Source organism: Macaca fascicularis, chromosome 3 (genome assembly GCF_037993035.2).
Source record: "Macaca fascicularis isolate 582-1 chromosome 3, T2T-MFA8v1.1".
NCBI classification, from domain to species: domain Eukaryota; kingdom Metazoa; phylum Chordata; class Mammalia; order Primates; family Cercopithecidae; genus Macaca; species Macaca fascicularis.
Genome location: NC_088377.1, coordinates 77,786 through 89,623, shown reverse-complemented (window position 1 = coordinate 89,623; position 11,838 = coordinate 77,786). Strand labels below are relative to the sequence as shown.

General features: G+C 49.7%; 1 long non-coding RNA gene across 2 annotated transcripts in view; it reads right to left on the bottom strand.

The window, feature by feature from the left end:
• Window positions 1–240: 240 nt before the first annotated feature.
• LOC135969980 (uncharacterized) overlaps window positions 241–11,838 on the bottom strand; it is a 41,272-nt gene continuing 29,674 nt past the window's right edge. For both annotated transcript variants that reach the window (XR_010585289.2, XR_010585288.2), the window contains one exon: window positions 241–637. This is a non-coding gene — a long non-coding RNA (uncharacterized lncRNA). The remainder of the gene's footprint in view (window positions 638–11,838) is intronic.

Here is an 11,838-nt window from a genome sequence, read left to right as displayed (position 1 = left end):
AGAGCTCCTGGCTCTCAGGGAGCTGAGGGCTCCTCAATGGGAAATTCTGGCTGAGCTCCAGGGGAAAGCGGGTGGGAGGCCTGTCTCCTCTGCCCCCATCTCCTCTGCCCCAACCCTGGAAGAGGGTCAGATATCAATGCTAACTCTTGTGCTGACTCAATTAAATCAAACAATTCAGAAAACAAACTTGCTTTAAGTATTAATTTCCTAAAAAGAACTAACATGAATTCAAATAATTCACATAATTAAAATGATTTTAATTGTTAATTTAATTAAAACATCTCCGTTTTCACAGCATCATGTACCTTGGTACTTTCTCCTTATTGCATTTCCCATCTTCCAGGGCAGGTTTCCTTCCACCCAGGGCAGCAGCGACTCTGGTGTCTCGGGTATTCCCAGGCTTCCGTCAGCCCCTGGGGGGCTTACAGTTCTGCAGCGGTCTCCATCCTCATTAATCTGCATAAGAACATCCGTCCGCAGGGATGTCCTGTGGCCCCGTGGCCACATCTGACGTGCAGCTAAACGCTGGGCGTGTCGCCTGGTGACAGCAGATGACACAACTGTGGGCAAGGTAGCACCTCTGGGCGCCGACACTCTCGATGAGTTTTTTACAAGACCATTCTTTAATGGGTGAACCCTGACAGGAAACACTAAAGATTGTTTTTAACTATTTTTATATCGAGACAAATCTTTGTCAAACGTTCACTCAATGCTAAATGTCACTTCTCCAGCCAACCCCTTTAAGAATACCTAAAACTTAAGACTGGAATGACGCTTTCAAACACATACTCTACTCATGCATTCCCGGGAGCAGAGAGCAGCTTAATGTTTTCACGCTACACAGGCATGAAGTTTGGCGAAGGCATTTTAATATTTTTACCTGAATATTTTAATAAAATCAAAAGATCATTTTCACTCTAATACTCTACTTAGAATCTAATTTTCCATTAAATAAACAGGCAATGTTCAGTAACCCACATGCTGATAAACTTTTGAAAACTTTAGAAAGTATTAAGTATAATCAAAGATTACTTTTAATTTTCGAGCTGGTAAGAGCCTGTGTCAGGGAACAGAGTTGACATTGAACAGATAAAAGCACGATGATTTTCTTAAAGAAAAGCGAAATTCGTAAAAGAGACCAGGTGATTATATAAAGAAACACAGAATCCGTTTTCAGAAATGGCAAACATTGACCACAGAACACCAGTGTTGCCCGTGATGAGAGAAACAGTTAAAAGGAAGAATTCACGGTGGCCCAGCATAGATCAGGTGTGGGAGGACAGAGACGTGATGAAATGATCCTCCTTCTAACTTCCCAGAAAGGCACAAATGGCCAGCACTGTAACTGAAGACCACGCAGGCACCAGTGTGAACTCAGACTCCATGGCCAGCACTGTAACTGGAGACCACATGGGCAATGGTGTGAACTCAGACCCCACGGCCCGCACCATAACTGGAGACCACACGGACACCAGTGTGAACTTAGACCCGACGGCACGTGCCTGGGCTGCTCCAGCCACCACCAGAACCTGTTCTGCAGCTGAACTGGAAGCTGATTCTGGAAGGAACTGAGGAGCATGAGGACGAGATCCTTCTACCTCAACAGGGATCAATTTTTTAATGATTTCTTTCTTTTAGAAAACTGTTAATAAAATACTTTGTTCTAAAATGACCAGGATTTCAGCAGCCTCTACATTCCTTCATGTCAATCAAAGCTTAGGCACGTGGGTTACTTCACTGTTCGTGACACCCTTTTGAAATAAAACCCGGGGCCGCCTGTGTACCCAAGAGCCTGGGCACTGAACATTCAGACAAAACGTCCAGGGCGAGAATGTTCACGTCCCAGCGGTGCGGTAGAGTGGATGGGGGGAGTTCGAGCCACAGGTGGCCACGCCTCCCCTGCCTCCGGCCAGTGCCCACTGCTCACGCACTCCTTCCTCGGCCCATCCTGAGCCACGGGGCCCTCGCGTAACCAAGGCCGCTGCGGTACCTCCAAGAACAAACTGGTTACAGGTGGACTGCTCTCTACTCAACGTACAAAGATTGTTTTTAAAACTGCTCGTCTCTGGAACTTATCCCAGTAACAGGCTAGATTAAGAAAACTGACTAAAAACAGTAGGAAGAAAAACTCACTCTACCCGTTGAGGCAAGAGAAATGCACACAGCCTCTGAAATAACTACAGAGGAGTTTTCCTGGGTTAGGTACGAGGTGGGGTGACCCTACCCCATAGCGGGGTGATGGCACATGGTGGAAACCAAGGAACATCTCCGAGTAAATGTAGGAAAATGCACTCAACTCCCAAACAGAGAGAGAAACTGCTTTTTTCCTTAAAAGCTTCTCTCTTTTATTCTCAGAAAGACTCTCTTTGGTGTCTTGACTGCTGAAGGGACAAGCCTGTCATCCCCAGAAAGCAGCCCTGGACAGTCTCCAGATCCTATGGCCCTCAGGCCCACCTTGCCTACTGATGATCCCACATTACGAAACCTAATCATCAGAAAGAGCCTCCCAGTCCGCAGCTCACGAGTGACATTTTATTCAGGGAAATGCTAATAAAAACCTGGGGCTCTGTGTAAACGCTGTCCCCTAGGTACTGAGGCTCCACACAGATGGCACACAGGGAGACAGGCCTCACCCCTTCCTGGTGCCCCATGTCTCTCCTCACATTTTATTAGCTGAGTTTTGTGGCGGTTTGTTACTTTTAACCTGACTGTCCAAGGCAGCTGCACTAAACTAATTGTCCAGGGCAGATCCACTCATAATGACCATCAGCTCAGAGTTGGAAGTAGCACTGGAGAATGAGGTGGTATCAGGGCACTATGCTTCCCTGCCCTCTTTTCCAGGGATGCCAAGTAAGTTTCTGCCATGGCTGATGATGTCAGCACTACACTAACATTAGTTCAACGGCAGGCCACCAATTAATACTTAACGAACAATGCCCTTAAGAGCAAAACCCCATCTCTGCCAAAAATACAAAAAATTAGCTGGACGTGGTGGTGAGCGCCTATAATCTCAGCTACTGGGGGACTGAGGCAGGAGAATTGTTTGAACCCAGGAGGCAGAGTTTGCAGTGAGCCGAGATTGCACCATTGCACTCCAGCCTGGGCAACAAGAGTGAGACTCCATCTCAAAAAAAAAAAAAAAAAAAAAGAAAAGAAAAGAAAAGAAAGAAAGAAAGAAAGAAAGAAAGAAAGAAAGAAAGAAAGAAAGAAAGAAAGAAAGAAAGAAACGATTCTCATGACCCTGTCAACATCTTCAGTTTTTCCCAAGGATAGTGTAAAATTATCACACACAACGTAAACCCAATTAGATCAACGTTCTCTCCTCACCAATCCATACCTAAATCCATATTTCAAAATGGTCCCCAATTTTTCACAATTTAAGAAGACTGAGAGGAATAACCATGAACAAGCAAGGTTTACACAGACGTTAGTCTTCCCAACTCTCGCTCAGGAGCTCACCCCAAACTCCTCCTGTGGAATCAGCCCGGATAACAGTTCCTGGTGGCCGCACAAGAACAGAGGGTCCCACGAACCCACGACAGACCCCACCATTCAGCCCCAGGCAGAGGAGGGAGGTGGACGGTCACGAAAGACAGAAAAGCAGGGAACTGTGACTCTTCTGAGTTAATGCAGGTGATTGGGCCAAAAAACAAGGCACATCCACCTGTGAATGGGGTGAGCTCCCAGCTGGCTGTGCAGAGGCTGTAGATATGAAGGAACTCACTTCCCTGCACACTGAAGTGCATGAGCATCTCCACATCGACCGCACCTGGGCTCTGCTCGCCCCTCACAAACTAAGATGACAGTGGCTGCTTCTGGACAGAATGTCAAGGACAGATGGACAGACATCCTGGACAGACACTGTACAGAGACCAGGGGCTGGGAAGGGGGAAGCGGCACAGCCTTGGGGCCAGCAGGGGCGAGGCCAGGAAGCCTCGGTGAAGGCCTGCATCTCCTCATCCAACAGAAGCAGGAGGGGCCACCCAGTGAGGGCTGCAGCTGCGGTGAAGTGGCCAGTGGGACATAGCAGGAGGCCGTGGCCAGCCTTACCCCCAGCCCAGGAGGAGGGGCCCAGCTGCGGGCACTGCCCCGGGAGCCAGAATCCTGAGCCCCCAGGGAAGGTGGGAAATTGCCCCTGGGCACTGGGTGCTCAGGCTGGAGGTGGTGAGACCTCGAGGCCCTGCAGTCGGGGAGGTGAGGGCAGAGATGGCCAAACTGCAGCTCAGTGAAGGGCTTTGTCAGGAAAGGCCCTCAGAGGCTGCCTCACCAGCCAGGGGGAGGTTACTTCCAGCCCAGAGGCTCAACAGGGCCCTCGGTGGTGATGCTTAACCTTGTCCTCTGACAGAGGACCATCGAGACAGAGTCACTCAAACCTCTGCCAAGCTCTGCACCCAAATGAAGCTGTTACCACAGACGCTGAGGCAGGTAGTGCTCATCTCAACTCTGTACAAGTGGTTTATTTAGCCAGTTCTCCAAATTCTTAATGACAAACCACACTAAACGTGTGTTTTCAGTATCACCTATGCTCATAGCTATGTATAAAATAACTATCACAAGGAAAACTAGGTGGTGAACCCAGGAGGAGGAAATCCCCACGACGAGTCGAGAGAACACCAACGGACCGTTGGCTCTTCCCGGCTGAACCCAAGAGCACTTGGCTGGGCTCACTTCCGTTCTAATTTCCAGATTTATTTTTACTTTCCCACATTTTCATTATGAAAATGTTCAAACATATTTAAAAAGTGGAAGAACAGTACAACGAGTGGTCAAGTTTTCTCCACGTGGAGCTCCAACAACTGCTAACATTTCGTTAGATTTGCTTTCTCACTCTCTCTGTAGATCAGACAGAGAGACAGATTTGTTTCTTCTCTGGAGCCACTTGAAGGTGAGAGGCTCCTGCTGCCTCACCGAGTCCTCAGGCACACGTTCCCTAGGAATAAAGGCCCCTCTGCAGCCGCAGTACCATCATCGGCAGACAAAAATGATTTCAGAGCATCGTTGTCCAGGTTATGTTCAGGTAGCACAATCGTTCCGAAAACGTCTTTTCTATCCGGGGCACACACTGTGCTGAGTGACTCTCCTTCCCCGTCTTAGTCAGGGACAGCCTCGCACCCCTTTTATCTGTGATCTTCACTTTTCGAGAAGATCATTGCATTGTCCTGCAGAATATCCCCTACCCCAGAGGCATCTGTTTCTAGGGCCATCATTAAATTCCCTACTATGCACCTCCATTCCCTGTAAACAGGAAGTTTCAGTCTCGAGGCGCGATCACCTTCTGTCAAATGCTTCTCGGCAGCTTCCGGGTGAGGCTGCTGCTTCACGAGGGGCGCGAGCTCCTACTCCTGGTCACTGACGGCACGGCCGCGACCAGCACCACACCCCGAATCAGAAACGTCTGGAGGGGCCGCGGGCAGCCGAGACACCTGGAGGTGTGAACGGCACAGGCGTGGGGCAAGAACAAGGTCAAATCATAACGGAACGTCTGATTCCAGACACTTCCACCTGGGTAAGATGGTGACATCTCCCTAGCAAGTATCTGAAGCCAGAAAGCATGACAGAAAATTCACGACCTGCCTTCGTTCACCCAGGCTGCTCTAACAACACACCACAGGCTGGGCAGGGGCTGGCAAATGACACAAGTTCATTTCTCACAGCTCTCAGTCTCAGTCTCAGGCTGGGAAGTCCATAGTCAAGGCCTGACAGGTTTGCCTGGTGAGGGCTTCCTGGTTCATAGACGGCGCTTCTCACTGGGTCCGCACACCATGGAAGGAGCGAGGGAGCTCTCTGTAGTCCCTTTTTTGAGGGCACAAATCTCATTTATGAGACCCTCACGACCTCCTCACCGCCCAAAGCTCCCCCTCCTAGCACTATCTCCTCGCGGGTGAGGATTCCAACTTGTGAATCTTGGGGAGACACAAACATTACAAAAGCCCATCATTTAATTTTTTTTAAAGGCATTTTTGCTTCTGCAAAGTCTCAAGATAAAATCAAAAGAAAGAGGTCTGAGTCAATCCACACAGTTCTCCCAAAAAGGGAAGTGATCAATTGCCACCACTTTTTATCCGAGACCTGCTGGGTGCCCCGGTCTGCATGACTGATTCTAAAACGCCATCCTCTCCTCTGCCATTCAGAGGTCAGAGTCAGTCCAGAGCTTAACACCAAGGCAGAGCTGACTGAATGACACCAGCTAATCCAGTAAGACAAGCCAAGACTCCTGCCCAAGGCCTAATCCTTCCCCCAGGGAAACATGGAAGGGCCAGACACCTGGCAGCCCTTCCTTCCTGCTCTAAAGCCCCAGAGACACAGCGCCGGCCAGGTGTGTGCCTGGGGCAATGCACAGTAACGTCAGCTGGGCACCGAGTCTGAGAACATGTTATCAAGTAAAAATGAAAACAAGACTGCTGAGAAAAGTTCATGCTTAATCACCTCTGGGCTAAATTCTAAATACAATGTTATTTCAGAGCTAGGTGGAAGTAATTCCTTAAAAATATATATGAACAGTGACTAGCAACCAGGGTGATAAGTACTCAATATGTGTTTGATGAATAGATGAATTTTTAAAATTTATGAAAAGAGCACGCTCTATTTAGGAGAATTCTATTTAATTGGATGTCCTAACTAGACAGTGGTTCCTTCGTGCTGACAGCAGAGTTTGTTTCAGTTAACTCAAAAAATGGTAAGTCACTCTAACAGAAAACCAAAAGGCTTTACAGAGAGTCAAATTATGGTGCCAATTCAACCGTGCATGGCAATTTCACCTTAATATTTAAATTCTCGAAGCACCATACTCAGAAAACGAGACATAACATACATAAATGCATCGACTAAAGCACCATCATCTAGAATTTGACAAAGTTTGACTGTGAGTTTCAAGAAAAGGGCTGATGAGGCCAAGAAGTTCCTTCCCCTCTCCCCTTACCTCCCATTTTGGTGACCAACTTAATGCAGAGAAATTCCTGTTTCAGGTTTGCACACATTGGAACAATCCTGGTATCTATTCCCCCAAGACACCAACAGGCTGAAGTCTGCAGGGTGCACATATTGAAAAATCACAGGAGCACTAGAGTGGCGGAAAGAGGTGCCCGTGAAGACGTCATCCTTTCTAAGACAGGGTCTGATTCCGCCTCCGGGCCCTTTTGCAAAAAGCCATTGGTACAAATTCATAGCCACCAGGAGGAAACACGCAAAAGACCCCACTGCCCTCCTGGCTTCCCAGAAGGCCTCAGAAGGATGAGACATGCAGCCTGCGTGCAATCCTGGACCCTCTTCCCTGCATTCAGTTTGACATGTGTCACTTGTTTGACTGACGGAGGTCCCACAATGGGCACAAGGAGACCCGTCAGGTCAAGAGGGTGCTGCCCGGCTCATGGTCCACACATGCGGACCTGTCAGGTCAGGATGCCCGGCTCATGGCCCACACGTGGGGATGCGTCAGGTCGGGAGGGTGCTGCCCGGCTCACGGTCCACACATGGGCATGCGTCAGGTCAGGAGGGTGCTGCGCAGCTCTCAGTATCAGCCACATATGCACATTCTCCACTGAAGCCACTGCATGAAACCACTGCATGAAGCCACGCTGGAAGCACTTTCTGGCAGGTTTAGGAGGCTCGTGTCCAGGGTCATTAAACACATGGCAAGCTCGCCTTGGGGGCATTTTACTTTGCTTATGACAATGAAGCATTCTCATTGCACTGAATAGAGCACGCTTTCTTGTTCAGTGCCTCGTTGAAATAGGCATTTTGTACCTGTCTTACAGATTACATCAAGGCCCTAATACATTTAGACCCTTGTCTCAGGTACACACAAAGCAGCGGCATCTCTAGAACATGTTTTGGACCACGGGAGGAAACCAAATCGCAGCATTATCCATTGATGTTGCTTAAAGTGTATTTCCAAATGTGTCTCCCGAGCCCGGCCTGTGTTCACGGCTTCCGCTGACCACACGCCATCTGCTGGGCACTCTGTGCACTTTCTCTCACACCCGCCACGCCTGTGGTCCTGTGCCTATCCCGCCACACGTCCCCACGTGGCTAAATCTCCCACACTCACCACGCCTGTGGGCCTGTGCCTATCCCTCCAGGCGTCCGCACCTACCACGTGGCTAACGCACACTTCCTACAGGCGGCAAGTGCCTGAACATCCCCACGGCTGGAGGGGCTTTGGGTAGGTTCTACAGAACCCACAGACAGGCATGGCCACCCCGCCCACGGCCACCAGAGGCTTTGCTTTGTCTCTAGAGGTGCCCTTCGATGAGGCGACATGGCAGATGACCCAGTGTTAGGTAATTAAGACTCAGGAAATCACGGCCGTCTTACCTTTAGAACTCACCTCTCTCCCCAGCACTATATCGCGAAGGGTGGGTCGCCAGAGTTGGGGAAGAGATGCCCAAGGCTCCCTCCTGCCCTGACAAGCTGGGACACTGCTCCCCTCTGTTGGTTTCTCACCGCACCTCAATAAACTGAGCTCACAGCAAGAGGCAGGCATGGGCTGAGTAGAAACACACAGCAGACCCCGGGTGGGCAGGACGGAGGACGAGGGTGCTCGCGGAGACGAGGGTGTGCCCCAGGAAGAAGGTGCACGCGGGGTAGAGGGTGCGCGCGGGGAAGAGGGTGCACAGGCCCCGAGAACCTGGTGGCAGCAAGGCCGGTCAAGGCTGAACTCCAACAGAGGCAGCAGCAACGGTGTTGGGCAAGTCACAGAGAAAGCACCACCCAGAGGGGCTGCATGAACCAGCAGCGACCCCAACCCAACCTGCTCATCGGACTGGGCACACGCACACGCTGTGGACACGTGTGAATATGTTCCACTTAACGTGATGTTACATAATAATCAACAATGTTAACCCCACGACTTCATTACATGGCATCTGGCACATTGAGACTTTTTAGTCTGTCTCTCTTCCTATACAAAGAAGTGGAAAATAGGTCCAAGATCATTCACAACAAATTATTGCTAATTGAAAAAAAAAAAAATTCCTACCCTCACCTTGGAGGATCTCAAGGCAACACCTGGTTCTTTGAGGTCATGGTTGGGACCCTCTCCGGACCCCTAGATGGGTCTGAAACTGCAAGGAATCCCCAAATGGGCAGTTTTGGGGCCAGCACAGATGCCAGCCACACATCCAGGCAGGTCTTGGCAGGTTGCTCCGTGACTTCGGCTGGGTCACTAACCTTTTCTTGCACTCAGAACCTGCCAGGAACGAGGGCACTGGCCCGCACGTCTCTGCTCCCAAGGATACATCCCCTATGTTCCGCTGCACTCTGGGTTCCATGCCTTAGATCCCAGGCACCTTAAAGTTGACGTTTCCCCACCAGCCCTCATGAAGTTGATACTCAGATAACGTCCTTCCTCTCCCACCTGGTCAGTACCCGGGGAGAAAGGAACCCGGGTCTCAGTTTGATTTTCTGCCAGTCCATCGAAAAAACAACTGGCCAGCAGCACTGGTGCACAGCACTGCCAGGTTACCCGTGACGAAAACAAAGCAAAACGAGATATACTCAAGTCAGCTGCGGCAAGTGCTTCTACATCCCTACTCCAACAAGGAAAGACAGGAGGCCAGGAGTGTGGCTCACGCCTCTTGTCCTTCCTTGTTGGGTCAGGGGTACAGAAGCATTTTGGGAGACTGAGGCAGGACAAATGCTTGAATTTGAGACCACCCTGGGCAACATAGCAAGACTCGTCTCTACAAAAAAAAAAAAAAAAAAAATAGCCAGGTATGGTATCGTGCCTGTAGTCCCAGATACTCAGGGGGCTGAGGTGAGACGATCACCTGAGTCCAGGAGGCAGAGGTTGCAGGGAGCCAAGATTGCACCACTGCACTCCAGCCTGGGCATCAGGGTGAGACCCTGTATCAAAATAAAGAAAAAACAAAAAACAAAAAAAAGGATAAGAAATACAGGAGACCACTAATAATTCCAAATAGTGCCTGCTAATTTGAAATCTTTTCCAGATATGGTGAAGGAAATCATTTTTCTTCCTACGCCCATTCTAAGGAAACGTTTCTATTTTTCTGCTATACAATTTGGTAACCTGCCATTTCAGATCCTGGCCTCTTTAAGCAGGACTTGCTGGAGTGCCAACAAAGCAGCGCTCTGAAACCTCAGCATCCTCAGCATCACCCTGGAGGGCAGGTGAAGGATGCTGGGCCTCCACCTCCAAAAGTCACACTGGGGTGGGGCAGATCTGGGGTGAGGCAGGGTTTGCATTTCTAGTCTAGGGCCACACCACCCTAAACACGCCCATCTCATCTAACGCATACCAGAGGGAGAAGCCACGTAGGGCAAGTCACAGAGCAAGCGTCCAGGCACCAGGTCACCAGTTGTCTATTTAAATGCAAACCCGTCAAACAGCTTAAGTCAAACAGGTTCACCCTCCTAACACATTGGCCAACACAGCTAGTGATAAATATCACTGCTGTTAGACCTTCTGCTCACTGATGACCAGAGCAATGGCCTGAAACATCAAAGCTGAAGGGTGTGTGCCACGGTCAGGGCTCTGAACACCCCCATCCCAGGCCATCTCACACGGGTGCCTTCACTGGCACCGGGGTCTCACAGACCAGCTCCACGCTCACACTTACTGGGACGCAACCACCCTTTCAGCCCTTCATGCATCTGTACCCTATAGCAGTGTTCAAGGGAGGCTAATTTAAGTAAGAAATGTAATACGGACATCTGTGAACTCTTCCTCCATATCCACTGAGTGGCCGTCCAGAAACAGAAATATTAAAAAGAAAAAGAAGATTTAAGAGTCAAACACAGGGCCGGGTGCAGTGGCCCATGCCTGTAATCTCAGCACTTTGGGAGGCCAAGGCGGGTGGATCACATGGGGCCAACAGTTTAAGACCAGCCGACCAACATGGCAAAATCCTGTCTCTACTAAAAATACAAAAATCAGCCAGGCATGGTGGCACATGCCTGTAATCCCAGCTACTAGGGGGGCTGAGGCAAGAGAATTGCTCGAACTGAAAGGCGGAGGTTGCAGTGAGTGGAGGTTGCAGTGAGCCTAGATCATGACACTGCACTTCAATCTGGATGACAGAGCAAGACTCCGTCTCAAAAAAACAAAAACAGGCCAGGCACGGTGGCTCACGCCTGCAATCCCAGCACTTCAGGAGGCCAAGGCGGGTGGATCACAATGTCAGGAGATCGAGACCATCCTGGTTAACACTGTGAAACCTCGTCTCTACTAAAAATACAAAAAATTTAGCAGGGCGTGGTGTGGGCACCTGTAGTCCCAGCTACTCGGGAGGCTGAGGCAGGAGAATGGTGTGAACACGGGAGGTGGAGCTTTCAGTGAGCCTGGATCACGCCACTGCACTCCAGCCTGAGTGACAGAGAGAGACTCCATCTCAAAAAAAATAACAACAACAACAACAACAACAAAAACACAGAAACTCGTGGAACAAGCCCTTGCCCCACTCCATGTCAGCTGTGCTGTGCCACCCAGGAGCATGCCAAGCTCAAAGAGTCATCCACCTGCCTTGCGTAAACGATGTCACTACTCGAATCACAGAGACTCAGATTCCCTAGCCCTCGCCATGTGCATGTCACTCACAAGCAGGCATGAGGACCCCCGCAATTCACAGGGAATCCCTCTGGCCATCTGATGACCATCCATTCATAAATAAAAAGCATTAATTCCAGCGGGGTTGCAGAGGTGTATACATCAATACTTGTTACTGTTCACAAATGTTCCACTTGCGGATGGAGTGACGTTACAGAATTGGGAAGAACTTCACAGACATACGAGGGGTGCATTTAAGGAAAAAGTGTAAGGAAAAGGTGAGAAAATGGAATATGCTAACCTCTGTCTTTTCATCACCCTCTAAATCTTATGAT